We start from the raw sequence: 16882 nt of genomic DNA, 5'->3' as shown, positions 1-16882 counted from the left end.
AATTTTTTAAATTTAGTGTAGATTCCCAACCAGCCAATCAAGTCACAGCTTTACTGTGCTGTCATTTCAGTTTTGCCCCCCCTCCCCACACAATTTGAAAATGTAATAAAAGTAAAAATGAATAAAAATCACTTACTTACCTTCCGAGGGTCTCATTGCTCTCTGGTTCTCTCCCTGCAGATTAAAAGTTACAGGCCAGAAGAAAGAGAGAACACAAAACAGTAGGGAAAAAGCACCTTCTCCCACTCTGCACCGAATCACCTCACTGCACCAAATTACCAAGTTCCAAATTCCCACTTCGGCTGTGTCTCCTTGACTTGCGCAAGAGAGGGCCTGGCCAAAGTAGACTGAGGACAGCTACTGGTAGGAAGATCCATATCAGAGCAGTGGGAGTTATTCAGAAAGGAAATCGAGAAAGTAGAGTGCCAACATGTTCCCGTAAAGGTAAAGAATGGGACCAGCAAGTAAAAGGAACCCGGGGCAGCACGCTGGCGCAGTAGTTAGCAGTGCTGCCTCAGCGCCGAGGAACCGGGTTTGATCCCGGCCCCGGGTCACTGTCCGTGAGTTGGCACATTCTCCCCTTGTCTGCACGGGTCTCACCCCCACAACCCAAAGATCTGCAGGGTAGGTGGATTGGCCATACTAAATTGCCCCTTAATTTGAAAACATAATTGGGTACATTAAATTTATTTTTTTTAATTTAAAAAAAAGTCTTAAGGAGCCCTTTATGTCAAGGGATAACCAGCATTAATTAGATAAGGGGAAAAAGGAGGTTTATGGCAGATTCAGGTGGCTTAAAACAGTGGATGTCTTGAAGGAATATAGAAAGTGCAGAGGGTACTTAAAGAAATTAGGAAAGTGAAGATCGGCATGAAAAAACAATGATGGGCAAAATAAAGGAAAATCCTGCGGTGTTTTAAAAGTATATTAAGGACAAGAGGGTAACCAGGGAAACAGTAGTGCCCAGTGGCAACCTGTGTGTGGAGCCGTAAGACGCAGGTGAGGTATTAAATCAGTACTTTGCATCTGTGTTCACTGTGGAGAATAATAATAATAATCGCTTATTGTCACAAGTAGGCTTCAATGAAGTTACTGTGAAAAGCCCCTGGTCGCCATATTCCGGCACCTGTTCGGGGCGGCTGGTACGGGAATTGAACCCGCACTGCTGGTGTTGTTCTGCATTACAAGCCAGCTATTTAGCCCACTGTGCAAACCAGCCCATATGCTGTGGGGATAGAATGCAGGAGCGGGGACTGTAATACAATTGAACAGATTAACATTGAGCGGGAGGAGGTTTTAACAGGCTTAAAAGTGGAAAAACCCCAGGCCCAGATCAGATGTATCCTCAGGTGCCATGTGAAGCAAGGGAGGAGATTACAGGGACTCTGACGCTAATTTTCAAATCCTGTCTGGTCACGATCTGGTACTGTTATTCAAGAAGGGAAGGAGGGACAAAACAGCTAATTAAAGGCCAGTGAATCTAGTACCAGTGGTAGGGAAATTATTGGAAAAAATTCTAAGGGACAGAATTAATCTCCACTTGGATAGTCAAGGATAGTCAATATGGCTTTGTCAGGGAGAGATCATGTCTAAAAAATTTGAATGAATTTTTCGAGGAGGTTACTAGGTGTGTCAATGAGGGTAGTGCAATTGATGCTTCTACATGGACTTCAATAAGGCTTTTGACAGGGTCCTGCATGGAAGACTGATCAAGAAAAATCCAGGGTCCAAAATTGGCTTAGAAGGAGGCAGAGGGCAAATATTGAAGGTTGTTTTTGTGACTGGATGTACTGCAGGGATTGGTGCTGGGTCCCGTACTGTTTGTAGTGTACATTAATGATCTCGATGTGAATGTGGGGGCATGATCAGTATGTTTGCAGATGACGTGAAAATTGATTGTGTGGCAAGTAGTGAGGAGGAAAACCTTAGATTATAGGATGATATAGAGAAGCTGGTCAGATAGGCAGAGCAGTGGCACATGGAATTTAACCCTGAAAGGTGTGAGGTGATGCATTTTTTGGGGGGTAACAAGGCAAGGGAATACACAATGAACGGTGGGATACGAGGCAGTACAGAGGACCAGAGGGACCTCGGTGTATGTCCAAAAATCCCTGAAGGCAGCAGGACAGGTAGGTAAGGTGGTTAAGAAGGCATATAGGATACTTGCCTTGATTAGCCGAGGCATAGAATATAAGAGCAGGATGATTATGATGGAGCTCTATAAAACAATGGTTCGGTCACAGCGAGAGTACTGTGTGCAGTTCCGGCCACCACGCTATAGGAAGGATGTGACTGCATCTTTTATAGTGCAAAGGAGATTCGTCAGGAGCGTTTCAGCTGTAGAGAGAAGCTGGATAGGCTGGGGTTGTTTTCCTTGGAGCAGCGAAGGCTGGGTGGGCTCGGTGGGGTGGGGGGGGAGGAAACCTGATCGAGATGTACAAAATTGAGGAATTTAGAGAGTGGATAGGAAGAAACGTATCCCTTTTCTGCCTTGGTAGAGGGGTCAATAATCAGGGTATAGATTTAAGATGAGGGCCAGGAGGTTTAGAGGAGAATTGAGGAAAAACGTTTTCACCTAGCGGCTGGTAGAAACAGGAAACTGCTTGAAAGGGTGGTAGAGGCGGGAACCCTCACAATGTTTAGAAGCATTTAGATGAGCACTTGACTTGAAATGCAATAGCAAATACAAGGCCACAGACCAAGTGCTGGAAAATGGGATTAAAATGGATAGGTGCTTGATGGCCGGCACAGGCATGATGGACCGAAGGACATCTTTCTGTGCTGTAAAACATTGATTCTATGACTGACTATTGTTTAAAATTGATTATGCACCATTGGGTTTCCTAGAAACCTAAGATTAAACCTGTTTATCGTGTATTTAGTTGAGGTGAACCATATCTCGGAGGACCATGTCTGATGCTTTGCATGATTATTTAAGTATACTTGACTTTTATATGTCAGGAATAAGCGAATGACTAGGGACAGAGTAGGACCAGTCAAGGACAGGGATGGGAAGTTGTGTGTAGAGTCTGAAGAGATAGGCGAGATACTAAATGAATATTTTTCGTCAGTATTCACTCAGGAAAAAGATAATGTTGTGGAGGAGAATGCTGAGCTCCAGGTAAATAGATTAGATGGCATTGAGGTACGTAGGGAAGAGGTGTTGGCAATTCTGGACAGGCTGAAAATAGATAAGTCCCCGGGACCTGATGGGATTTATCCTAGGATTCTCTGGGAGGCCAGGGAAGAGATTGCTGGACCATTGGCTTTGATTTTTATGTCATCATTGGATACAGGAATAGTGCCAGAGGACTGGAGGATAGCAAATGTGGTCCCTTTGTTCAAAAAGGGGAGCAGAGACAACCCCGGCAACTATAGACCGGTGAGCCTCACGTCTGTAGTGGGTAAAGTCTTGGAGGGGATTATAAGAGACAAGATTTATAATCATCTAGATAGGAATAATATGATCAGGGATAGTCAGCATGGCTTTGTGAAGGGTAGGTCATGCCTCACAAACCTTATCGAGTTCTTTGAGAAGGTGACTGAACAGGTAGACGAGGGTAGAGCAGTTGATGTGGTGTATATGGATTTCAGCAAAGCGTTTGATAAGGTTCCCCACGGTAGGCTATTGCAGAAAATACGGAGGCTGGGGATTGAGGGTGATTTAGAGATGTGGATCAGAAATTGGCTAGCTGAAAGAAGACAGAGGGTGGTGGTTGATGGGAAATGTTCAGAATGGAGTTCAGTTACAAGTGGAGTACCACAAGGATCTGTTCTGGGGCCGTTGCTGTTTGTCATTTTTATCAATGACCTAGAGGAAGGCGCAGAAGGGTGGGTGAGTAAATTTGCAGACGATACTAAAGTCGGTGGTGTTGTCGATAGTGTGGAAGGAAGTAGCAGGTTACAGAGGGATATAGATAAGCTGCAGTGCTGGGCTGAGAGGTGGCAAATGGAGTTTAATGTAGAGAAGTGTGAGGTGATTCACTTTGGAAGGAAAAACAGGAATGTGGAATATTTGGCTAATGGAAAAGTTCTTGAAAGTGTGGATGAGCAGAGGGATCTAGGTGTCCATGTACCTAGATCCCTGAAAGTTGCCACCCAGGTTGATAGGGTGGTGAAGAAGGCCTATGGAGTGTTGGCCTTTATTGGTAGAGGGATTGAGTTCCGGAGTCAGGAGGTCATGTTGCAGCTGTACAGAACTCTGGTACGGCCGCATTTGGAGTATTGCGTACAGTTCTGGTCACCGCATTATAGGAAGGACGTGGAGGCTTTGGAACGGGTGCAGAGGAGATTTACCAGGATGTTGCCTGGTATGGAGGGAAAATCTTATGAGGAAAGGCTGATGGACTTGAGGTTGTTTTCGTTAGAGAGAAGAAGGTTAAGAGGAGACTTAATAGAGGCATACAAAATGATCAGAGGGTTAGATAGGGTGGACAGTGAGAGCCTTCTCCCGCGGATGGAAATGGCTAGCACGAGGGGACATAGCCTTAAACTGAGGGGTAATAGATATAGGACAGAGGTCAGGGGTAGGTTCTTTACGCAAAGAGTAGTGAGGCCGTGGAATGCCCTACCTGCTACAGTGGTGAACTCGCCAACATTGAGGGCATTTAAAAGTTTATTGGATAAACATATGGATGATAATGGTATATAGTGTAGGTTAGATGGCTTTTGTTTTGGTGCAACATCGTGGGCCGAAGGGCCTGTACTGCGCTGTATTGTTCTATGTTCTATGTTCTAAACATAGAAAATAGTAGTGGGAGGAAATTAGTAGTAGCCTACTAATAGTAGTAGGCTCTTCAGGTCCTACCCGCCATTCATTATGATCACGGCTGATCATTCAACTTAGTAACCTGTTCTTGCTTACCCCCCATATTCTTTGATCCCTTTAGCCTCGAGCTATACCTAATTCCTTCATGAAAACATACAATGTTTTGGCCTCAACTGCTTTCTGTGGTAGCGAATTCCACAGACTTGCCACTCTGGGTGAAGAAATTTCCAATGAGGCCCGAAGGTTGGGAAAGGGAGGTGGAGTATGATGCATTGGGGCATTGAGGCCAGTGTTCTGGACTAGAAGTATTTTTGATCTGTTATGATAATCTTTATTGTCACAAGTAGGCTTACTTTAACACTGCAATGAAGTTAGCCAATAGTTGCCACATTCCGGCACCTATTCGGGTACACAGAGGGAGAATTCAGAATATCCAAATTACCTAACAGCACATCTTTCGGGACTTGTGGGAGGAAACCGGAGCACCGGGGAGACACTGGGAGAACGAGCAGACTCCGCACAGACAATGACCCAAGCCGGGAATCGAACCTGGGACCTGCTGCTGTGAAGCATCAATGCGACGCACTGTGCTACCGTGCCACCCTTAGAGTTGCTGTCTTCCGAATGAAATACTAAGCTGCGGTTCCTCCCACCCTTTTGGTTGGATATAAAAGATCCCATGGCACTAATTGTAGAAAAGGAGCTGCATTCTCCCCAACCAACATCTATGCTCAATCAACATCATCAAAACTGGCCATGCACCTCGTTTGGGGAATCGTCTCTGTCGAAATTGGGTGCTATGCTACCCTACAAAACTACAGTAACTGCATTTTGAAAGCAGTTATTGTGATGCACTGCATTATTCTGAGCTATGAAATGCAAGTTTTTACTCCTTTCAAAGATGAGTAATTGTAGATTTTCAATCCCCAATTCCCTACTACGGGCTGTCTGGCTGGAGATGTAAGTACCATGTTTCCCCTCACAATTCTGCAGCACTAGGCTCCTACCTAGGCTGTTTAGCACAGGGCTAAATCGCTGGCTTTGAAAGCAGACCAAGGCAGGCCAGCAGCATGGTTCAATTCCCGTAACAGCCTCCCCGAACAGGTGCCGGAATGTGGCGACTAGGTGCTTTTCACAGTAACTTCATTTGAAGCCTACTTGTGACAATAAGCGATTTTCATTCATTTCATTTCATTAGTGCCTGAGCAAATATAGAGCGTTTAGTGCAATTTATGCTGTAAAATGGGCAGCATGGTAGCACAGTGGTAGCACTTGCTTCACAGCGCCAGGGTCCCAGGTTCGATTCCTGGCTTGGATCACTGTCTGTGCGCAATCTGCACGTTCTCCCTGTGTCTGCATGGGTTTTCTCCATGTGCTCCGGTTTCTTCCCAGAAGTCCCGAAAGACGTGCTGTTGGGTAATTTGGACATTCTGAATTCTCCCTCCGTGTACCCGAACAGGCGCCAGAATGTTGGCGACTAGGGGCTTTTCACAGTAACTTCATTGCAGTGTTAATGTTAGCCTACTTGTGACAATAAAAATGATTATTGTTATTCAAATCTGAACTAAGTATGGAATATGTCACAAATACATAACAATGAGGGTTAGATAGGGTGGACAGTGAGAGCCTTCTCCCGCGGATGGAAATGGCTAGCACGAGGGGACATAGCCTTAAACTGAGGGGTAATAGATATAGGACAGAGGTCAGGGGTAGGTTCTTTACGCAAAGAGTAGTGACAAAAAAAGGGACAATTTAATGTTTGTGTTCAATCATTTTGTCAGGTTGTGGTGAATTCAGTACCTGGACCAATAACTTGTCTCCCCTCTTTACAAATGCTGATGGAACTTTTGTGCATCTCCTGGACTTCCAGCTGAGATTTTCCGTGATGTACTGAAATGATTGAGTGTTGAATGTAGAAGATTGTGGGACGACGTGACATTTTTTCTGGATTTTGAAAGCAATTGATTGAGTCGGTATAAAGAAACATTTTCACTAAAGCAGCAGTCTAGGGCAAGAGGTCATAACCTCAACAAGAGAGCTAGACAATTGAAGGGAGAAGTTAGTAAACTCATTTTAGGCAAAGGGAGAGTTTCACATTTCCACCATCTTTTGTGTGAAGGAATTGTTTCCTAACTTCTGAGAGGCCTGATTCTGATTTTAAGGTTATGACTTGTTGTCTGAGATGGTTCCTTCAGTGAAAAGAAAGTTTGCAGGAAATACATGCCTAATTTATTTAATCCCTCCTCATAATCGTCTGACACTTGGAATCCTGGTAACATTTTGGTGAATTTGTGCTTCATTTCTTCGATGGTCAGTTAGTAAGGTGCAATGCCCAGAACTCTACTCAATACATTCAATTTGGCCTAACTGAGGCTTTGCATAGCTGTAGAAAAATTTCCTCCTTTTGTTTATTCAAACCATCCAGTTATAATGGCTAACATTACATTTAGCCTTTTTTGATTTTTTTGGATGCGTATTACATTTTAGTGTGTACGTGGACCTTTTAATTTCTTTTGACTTCCACCAATCCTAACTTTTCAATTTTGGGTAATAATCGGATCTTTTGTTTTTTGGTCCACAATGAATGACCTCACACTTTGAAATCCATCAGCCACTGTGTATAAATTGAAAATACCAATAAAAATATTTGTTAAAAAAAAAAAGAAATCCATCAGCCACAATTGCTTCCACTCAATTGATTTATCAATATTGCACGAGTACTCTGTCCATTTGGTGCAGTTAACAAAATCTTCATAGCAGTCTGTGATGCCATTCAAGGAGTTTGCACTTTCTACCTGTGTCTCCGTGGGTTTCCTCCGCATGCTCCGGTTTCCCGCCACAGTCCAAAGATGTAGGTAAGGTGGATTGGCCATGCTAAATTGCCCCCTAGTGTCCAAAAAGATCAGGTGGGGTTATAGATGGGACATGGACCTGGGTAGGGTACACTTTCTGAGGGTCTGTGCAGACTCGCTGAGCCGATTGGTTTCCTTCTGCCTTGTAGTGATTCTATGATTAAGCCCCTGGCACAAGGACCTAATTTTTCTGTTTGTAATACTGTTTGGCGGGGAATAGAGTGGAACAGGTTGCCTCGCTGCGAGGAGAGAGGGTTATGTGGAAGAGTGCTGCACAAGGCTGGGTTATGGTGGATAGCTCTGGGTGGCAGAGGAAATCATTGAAATCGGATTGCAAATTCTTTAACACATTAAGGCTCTATTAGAATGCACCAACACAATGTAGCCAATAACCTAAGTTTATTTAAATGATTATACTATGATGGCTCCCAGGGGGAATAAAAAACGCAGCCTTTCTTTGAATAACTTCCTCTGCACTTCCGAGCACTCAGTCCAATCGTTTATTGTGGAATGTAAAATCTCACATACTCGCTTTCACTGCGCAGCTTCCGCTTGCATCCAATTAGCAATGAAAAGCTGGGCCTCTGAGGGAGGATCCTGCTTAAACACTTGGCACAAAATTATGTTGAGATCTTTGCTAACATTAGGATTGGTAATACCATGACTGTAGCTGTCAGGATATTGTTCTCCTTTTAATTGTACACAAGGGCAGTCATTACAGTCAAATATTTCCACCTGCATTGCTCAACACTGTCGGAAACCATTTTTTTCCTTCAGAGAGATTGCTTGCAATATTTGGTGGTGCTTGCAAATTGGTTGCTACATTTCCAAGTGTCCTGATAAACTGATGGAATTGTTTTTTTTAAATTTAGAGTACCCAATTATTTTTTTCCAATTAAGGTGCAATTTAGCTTGGCCAATCCTACCCTACACATCTTTGTGTTGTGGGCGCGAAACCCACGAAAACACTGGGAGATTGTGCAAACTCCACACGGACAGTGACCCAGAGCCGCATCGAACCTGGGACCTCGGTGCCGTGAGACAACAGTGCTAACCACTGCACCACTGTGCTGCCCTCAGAACTTATGGAATTGTTAATCGTGTTTCTATTTGTATGCTGTTGAACGATTTCTTGTATGGTTCAGGCATACTCCTAGCCAACTAATTGTTCTCTTTTGTTTTTTATATTCTTGCATTGAATCCATGCTGCCAAATCCAGCTCTGATCAGGGAATATAAAGGTTTTCCAGTGCGCACACTGGTATGGTACAAAATCTTGCAGCAGGACACTGACATTGTCACTCAAGCCAGAGAGGTTGCCTTTGCCCGGGTGAACCCAGCACGTCTCTTGGCCAGCTCCGCTCCCAGGTCCTGATAGATGCGCACCTCACTGTTCTCCCACTTGCTGCTCCGTTCCTTCTTGGCCCACCGCAAGACGCGCTCCTTATCTGAAAAACGGTGAAAACGAACCACCACGGCCCTTGGCGGGTCATTCGCCTTGGGCTTCCTAGCGAGGGCTCTGTGCGGTCCATCCAGTTCTCGGGGTCGAGGGAAAGCCCCCGCTCCTATCAGCGACTCCAGCATACCCGACACATTTGCTCCCGCATCTGGTCCCTCAATGCCTTCAGGAAGGCCAACGATTCCTAAATTCTGCCTCCTGGTTCTGCTCTCCAGCTCCTCCAGCTTCTCCTGCATCTTCCTGTGGCGGTCATCTAGCACCTCCACCTTGTGCTCCAGTACAGTTATCTCGTCCTCTTGGTTGGATAGTTTTAACTCGATCTCCTGAATCGCTTTCCCCTGTGCCGCCTGAGTCACCACCATTTGGTCGATCGATGCTTTCATCGGTTCAAGCGTATCCTTTTTTAGCTCGGCAAAGCAACTCTTGAAGAAGTACCCTTGCTGCTCCTTCGGCCAGTGAGCCGCCGCTCCCTGGTCCTTGCCGTCTGCCATGCTTTGCCGCACTGCCAGCTCCACTCACTTCCCTCCATCGGGACTAAATCGTTTTCACACGGCCACTTCTGGTCCAGCTATCCAAACATTGGGGGGGGGGGGGGGGGGAAATCCTCCTTACTATTGCTCACTCCACCGATTTATTTCCTAAAGTCCACAAAAATCCTGGAAAAAAGGTCCGAAAGTCTGTTTCAGGCGGGAGCTATTGAATGTGCGACCTACTCCTCCATGGAGTGTTCAATTCAGTGTTAGTGCCATCTTGTGCCCAGGTCATCCTGTCATGAACTGTGTATGCATGTGTAGTTTTGAGTTATTGCTACATCTTTCGACAACTATTATTATATAGGCTGGATTATTATATTATAGTTTTGTATGGTCCAGTTAGTTAGCCAATCTTTAAAATAAAAAAATTATTTTAGAGTACCCAATTCATTTTTTCCAATTAAGGGGCAATTTAGCGTGGCCAATCCTGCACATCTTTGGGTGATGTGGACGAAACCCACGCAAACACGGGGAAGATGTGCAAACACCACACGGACAGTGACCCAGTGCCGGATTCGAACCTGGGACTTCGGCGCCGTGAGGCAGCAGGGCTAACCCACTGTGCCACCGTACTGCCCTTGTTAGCCAATCTGATGCACTGAGGTGTAGATTTAAACATGCACTAAGTAACTGAGAGCAGGTACATTAGTAGTGGGCTGTTTATAACACATTTCGAAATATTTCAATTTACAGGGCACTTAGGTGTAGTATTATTAATCTTTCAATTGTGAATGATACTTGAAGCTGTGTATTGAACTGATGGCCAAGAGAGTCTGCTGGAAATGCTACCTAATGGCATTGATCAGTGTTTTTTTTCTATAGTGCGTGCCGTGCGTCCCTTCACAGATACAAGACCTGTCTGCACCAATATAGGATACTGTTAACAACACGGAGATACATCACACTTAAAAGGAAAACAGCAGAGGAAATAAAAAATTCACGAGAACCCCAAAACTAAGACGGAATTACATTAATACCCCATAACCAATCCAACCCCATCCAGGACAGAGCAAACAACCTTCATATGACTACAAAATTATAAATGAAGGAACAGCAGCCACAAGTTGTCCTCACCAGGATAACATACAGTCTGCCCAGGCCCAAAAGGGGAATGGTTAGATTAGGGGGGCACGGTATGTATTTTTATTGAAATTTAAGTTTTTACAAATATCGCAGCAAAACAAAAAAGAGAAAAAGCAATAGGTGTTGTGTTGGGCGCTCTGGATCTGTGGAACACATACAGGTCACCAACACTTGAAATAGTGCAACACTATTTTATTGAGTCATTAACTGTTTAACATACTCTCACTGTGGGTTAACACGATATTAGCTTTAACTAAAGACCTTTGCCTTATCCTAACCAGTCGATGCACTCAGCACATGGTGAATGTCTGTGTTGCAGGCTGTGAGCTCTGTCCTACTAGGAAGCTGAAGCTCAAATGAGCGTGAACTCTGATGCCCCCTGTCTTTATAGTGTGTGTGCTCTAACTGGTGATTTGCTGCGGTGTGTGTTGATTGGTCCCACTGTGTGTCCATCAGTGTGTGTCTGCACCATGATATACTGGTGTATATTATGACAATAGGTATCAGTGTAAAGCACACATATATCACATATCATTGCGAGCATAGGAACAAACAATAACAAAAGGATGAGTTTGGGACAATATCCCCAACATGTCCCTCCACAGATACAAGACCTTGCACTTATGTTACACAAATGTTACTTGCCACTTATCAACCCAAGTGTCTAGGTCGTAGATACAACCTGCTTCAGCACCTGAGAACTGTCCTGAACATTGTGCAATCATCAGCGAACATCTGATGATTCACTTCCGATAGTGGAGTGAAGGCAATTGATGAAACAGCTGAGCATGATTTGGGCCTAGGTTAAGAACCTGAGTAACTCCGGCAGCGATATCCTGGGACTGAGATGATTGACTTCCAACTGCCACAACCTTTGGGCTAGGTATGACTCTTAACCAGTAGAGAGATTTTCCCTGATTTCCATTGATTCCAGTTTTGCTCGGGCTTCTTGATGCCACACTCAGTCAAATGCTGCTTTGATATCAAGGACGGTTACTCTCGCCTCAACTTTGGCGTTTCAGCTCATTTGTCCGTGTTTGGACCAAGGCTGTAATGAGGTCAAGAGCTGAGTGCCCCTGGTGGAATCCAACCTGAGCTTCAGTGAGCGGTTATAGGTGTGCAAGTGCTGTTTGATAAAACTGTTAATGATCTCTTCCATCACTTTACTGACGATTGAGAGTAGTCTGAAGGCGTGCTAATTGGCTGGGTTGGATTTGTCTTGCATTATGTGGATGACATACCTGGGCAATTTTCCACATATCCGGTAGCTGCCAGCGATGTAGCTGTAACTTAATGACTTGGCTAAGGGTGCAACTATATCTGGAGGACAAGTCTTCTGTGCTACTGCTAGAATGTGTCAGGATTCCTAGCATTTGCAGCATAGTGCTTTCAGCCTTTTCTTGATATTGCATGGAGTGAATCGAATTGTCAGCTGTGATGCTGGGCATCTTGAAGAGGGGCTAACATGGATACCGCTGTCTGACATGTAATCCTGTGTTGTATCTGCACCACGTTGATGCCTCATTTTAGCCAACCCTGGTGCTGTTCCTGGCATGCCCCCTGTAATCTCCATTGAACTATGGTTGATCCCCAACTTGATGGTCATGGCAGAGTGGGGCTATGCTGGGCTATGAGGCTGCAGAGTCATAGAATCACTCCAGTGCAGGAGGAGGCCATTTGGCCCATCGAGTCTCCACCGACCCTCTGAAAGGGTATCATACCTAGGCCCCACGCTATCCCCTTAACCACCTAACCTAACCTTTTGGACACTAGGGGGCAATTGATCATGACCAATCCACCTAACCAGTTAAGGCCTAACGTGTTAAATATGGGTTCAGCATAGTTTCCTTGCTTTTCTATCCTATACAGCTATTAATAAATTCAAGATTGTGGTTGAATAAAATTCTACAGCTATTGATGGGCCACAGTATATCATGGAGGAATACATTTTGAGTTCCTCGATCTATTTGGAGTCCGTCCCACAGTGGCAGTGCCACGCAACATGTTGGAGGGTATCCTTAATGTGGTGGTGGGACTTTGCCTGCACAAGCACTGTGTGGTGGTCACTTCTATTGGTACTGTGTTGGACAGATGCATCTGTGATGTATAGCTTGGTGAAGGTGAGGTCAAATAAGGTTTCCCCTAAATTTATTGCACATCGCTAATTGCCCTTGAGAAGGTGGTGCTTGGCTGTCTTGAAGTGCTATGGTCCCTGTGATGTAGGTACATCCTACATGATGTAGGGAAGGTGTTCCAGGATTTTGACCCAGCGACAGTTAAGGAATGGTGAGATATTTCTAAGTCAGGATGGTGAGTGACTTGGAGGGAACTTCCAGGTGGTGGTGTTCTCATGTGTTTGCTGCCCTTATCCTTCTAGATAATAGTGGGCATGAGTTTGGAAGGTTCTGCCTAAGAAGCCTTGGTGAGTTCCTGCAGTGCATCTTGCAGAAGATACACACGGCTGCCACTGGAAGAAGTGCAAATCAAATGGGCTGATTTTACCTGAATGGTGCCGAGCTTCTTAAATAGTGTTGGAGCTCCACTCATCTAGGCAAGTGGAAAATATTCCATCACACTCTGGACTTTGTAGATGATGGACAGCGTTTGGGGAGTCGTGAGGTGAGTTCCTTGCAACTGGATTCCTAGCCTCTGACCTGCTCTTGTAGTCACAGCATTTATATGGCTAGTCCAGTTCAGTTTCTGGTCAATGTTACCCTCAGTGTTGGTTGTCCGTAATTAAGAAAGCAAATACAATGTTGTCATTCATCTCAAGAGGCTTGGAATATAAAAGCAGGGATGTACTTCTGAAGCTTTATAAAGCATTAGTTAGGCCCCATTTAGAATACTGTGAGCAATTTTGGGCCCCACACCTCAGGAAGGACATACTGGCACTGGAGCGGGTCCAGCGGAGATTCACACGGATGATCCCAGGAATGGTAGGCCTAACATACGATGAACGTCTGAGGATCCTGGGGTTATATTCATTGGAGTTTAGGAGGTTGAGGGGAGATCCAATAGAAACTTACAAGATAATGAATGGCTTAGATAGGGTGGATGTAGGGAAGTTGTTTCCATTAGCAGGGGAGACTAGGACCCGGGGGCACAGCCTTAGAATAAAAGGGAGTCACTTTAAAACAGAGATGAGGAGAAATTTCTTCAGCCAGAGAGTGGTGGGTCTGTGGAATTCATTGCCACAGAGGGCGGTGGAGGCCGGGACGTTGAGTGTCTTTAAGACAGAAGTTGATAAATTCTTGATTTCTCAAGGAATTAAGGGCTATGGAGAGAGAGCGGGTAAATGGAGTTGAAATCAGCCATGATTGAATGGTGGAGTGGACTCGATGGGCCGAATGGCCTTACTTCCACTCTTATGTCTTATGTTATGGTCTTATGGTCTTGGTGTCTGAGGCAATATCTGGGATATTGTTGATAAGATATGAGTCACTGTGTCAGGCTGTTGCTTGACATGTCTGTGGGAAGGCTGTCCTAACTTTAGCCTAAGATGTTAGTCAGGAGGCCTTTGATAGCTGCTTTGCAAATCTGGGCCTGGATCCCTGATCAACGTTGAGGTGTCCCCAATGTTAGTAAGATTTTGGTAGAATCCTCTGCTTGGTTATTAGGTTCATTGTTATATTTTAGCCTTGCAGTGACATACTGCAAGGTTTTTCAACTTTGAACTGAGGCTCCATTTACACTCTAGTATAAAAGATTCCATTGCATTATTCAAAGAAGGGCAGGGAATTTATTTCATTGCAGCTGGGTTCATTACATATCAAAGATTCTTAGTTAGCTGGAAAATGCTTTTTATAATCATCTTTTATTATCATGAGTAAGCTTACATTAACATTGCAATGAAGTAACTGTGAAAAGCCCGTAGTTGCCACATTCCGGCACCTGTTCGGGTACACAGGGGGAATTCAGAATGTCTAATTCACCTAACAGCACATCTTTGAGGACATTTGGGAGGAAATCGGAGCCCCGAAGGAAACCCACGCAGACACAGGGAGAGCGTGCAGACTCCACACAGACAGTGAACCAAGCCGGGAATCAAACCTGGGACCCTGGAGCTGTGAAGCAACAGTGTTAACCACTGGGCTACCGTGCCACCCAATATAATCTTTATTGTCACAAGTAGGCTTACATTAACACTGCAATGAAGTTATTGTGAAAAGTCCCTAGTCGCCACATTCAGGCACCGGTCCGGGTACATGGAGAATTCAGAATGTCCAAATGATCAAACAGCACGTCTTTCGGGACTTGTGGGAGGAAACGGGAGCACCTGGAGGAAACCCACGCAGACAAGGAGAGAACATGCAGACTCTGCACAGGCGGTGACCCAAGCCAGTAATCGAACCTGGGGCCTTGGTGCTATGAAGCAACAGTGCTAACCACTGTGCTACCGTGCCACCCACGGAATGTTGTCAGGCTGTGAAAGGTGCTATACAAATGCAACTCTTATGTGAAACTTCATGTTTCTTCTCAGGAGTTTCAATGTATTATACACCCTTCCAGTAAGAGAGGGGCGGAATAATCCGTGTCTGGCACAAGTTTCTTGTTTCTCCTCGTATACGGAGTGAAGTGTCTTATTGAAATGGCAAAGAGAGAGCTTCAATTGGCCAGGTGTACGGTACGTAACTCAAGATGTTTACTATTGAAAATCCATTTATCACAGTGTTTCACTTGAAGATTGGGTTTTGGCCCTGAAGCTATGGTTATGGCTCAGATTGGCTTTCAGTATTTTGTAGATTATAAAAGGATGGAATACCTTTGGACTGTACAGAGAGTGCAAAATGAGGCTGATTGTGAGAAATAGCTGCATGTAATTGATCCAAAGTTTTTCAAATACTTTAAAAGTTCTATCAGTTACAGAGCAAGAAAGTGGTTTGAATTTTTGCCTGTGATTTCTCCCCATTGCTGGGAAATAGTTTCCAGATATTAGCAGCCCTCTAATACCTTGGCCAAGTGCTCATTCTTGAACAATGAGCGTCAGCAAGCACCTTTATTGCCATGTGCCATTATAGTTGAGATTGATCCTGTCTTACCCAGGTCTCCCCACAGCTACACATGGAAAGCATAGATATGTGGAATGGAGTCAGGAAGAGGGTGCCTGATTATTCCTTTCCAGTTCTGCATGTTTCAGCCATCTGTTGTACCCAAACTGTGGGGTGTGTTGCTAACTAATCAAATCTGGCCCTTCCTTAACAACTTAGTTACTTTTAACATTATAAGAATGGCGATTGCATTAATTTAGATTTCAAAGTGCTCAACATATTTCCTGAACATAAATAACATTTTTCATGGGGAGGATATGTTTGGGATGCAGCAGTTAGATTTACTTTTATCCTGTTCAAGAGTGTTGGATGAGTGACAGCTTCTTTGGGTGAGTAACTGATCCAAACGCTGCATGCTTTCTCACTTGATGCCTATGATCGTGGTTGTGACAGGAAGTTTGAATTAGAATCACAGGCATAGCTGTGTATTCTGTCTCGTATGTGGCACAGTATATTTGTACTGCTTCGACATGTTGCAGGCCTGTAGCATTTCGAGGCAACTGAAGCTTTAAGATGGATTGAAATCAGTTCAGGAATAAATGTATCAAAGTTTTTTGAGCTCTTTAATACGATGGGTTCTGCCTTTGCAGCATGCCTTCAGTGATACTGGCCTGGACGCTGCAGGGTTACTTTTCAAGCAGTGCTGCTTGTGGATTAAATTTGCATGCGTGTGTAACCAGGGAACGGGGAGTTGAAAGCTGCTTCCGGTTGGCCTCCGGTGATGTAACTATGCTGTGTGTGCATTCGAATGTAACACAGTGAGGAGCTTCCGTGCGTTGGATGCACTGTAACTGCATTCAGGTACTGGATGTGTAAACTATGTTAACGTGCTTGTACATAAAGTACAGCATGTTGCTTGGATTTGGATTGATGCAGCTTTGAATCCATTGGTACATAATCAAGCTGGCTCCTGAGAGTGACCGAATGGAAGAAATGCTGTATGTAATGTGCCTTCAGTGCAGCATTATTGACTTCTGACTCTCGCTGCTCAGGTAGTTGTGTGTCCCTTTACTCTGATATGCTGACCAATATTTTTTGAGGCTGTAACAAGAAATGTCAGCGAATGCAATTTATGCGTGTGAGCTTGACTGGCCAGTTTGTCTTGAAGCTAATTGTTTGGTGAACTGTGAAACCAGTTTG

The 16882-nt window shown here is 44.6% G+C and overlaps 1 protein-coding gene across 7 annotated transcripts in view; it reads left to right on the top strand.

Moving 5' to 3' along the window:
• LOC140398303 (rho GTPase-activating protein 32-like) overlaps nucleotides 1-16882 on the top strand; it is a 792529-nt gene that overhangs the window by 84621 nt on the left and 691026 nt on the right. The window contains exon 1 of one of the 7 annotated variants that reach the window (XM_072486836.1): nucleotides 16416-16543. The exons of 5 other annotated variants lie outside the window; for them this stretch is intronic. The gene's annotated coding sequence lies outside the window, so the exon portion shown is untranslated. Of the gene's footprint in view, nucleotides 1-16415; nucleotides 16544-16569; nucleotides 16735-16882 lie in introns of those variants that run through there. One more of the 7 variants, XM_072486833.1, reaches the window with a different exon arrangement.

The sequence above is a fragment of the Scyliorhinus torazame genome, chromosome 21 (genome assembly GCF_047496885.1).
Source record: "Scyliorhinus torazame isolate Kashiwa2021f chromosome 21, sScyTor2.1, whole genome shotgun sequence".
Classification (NCBI taxonomy): Eukaryota; Metazoa; Chordata; class Chondrichthyes; order Carcharhiniformes; family Scyliorhinidae; genus Scyliorhinus; species Scyliorhinus torazame.
The sequence above is the reverse complement of the archived record's forward strand: the minus strand, read 5'-3'. Positions and strand labels throughout refer to the sequence as shown.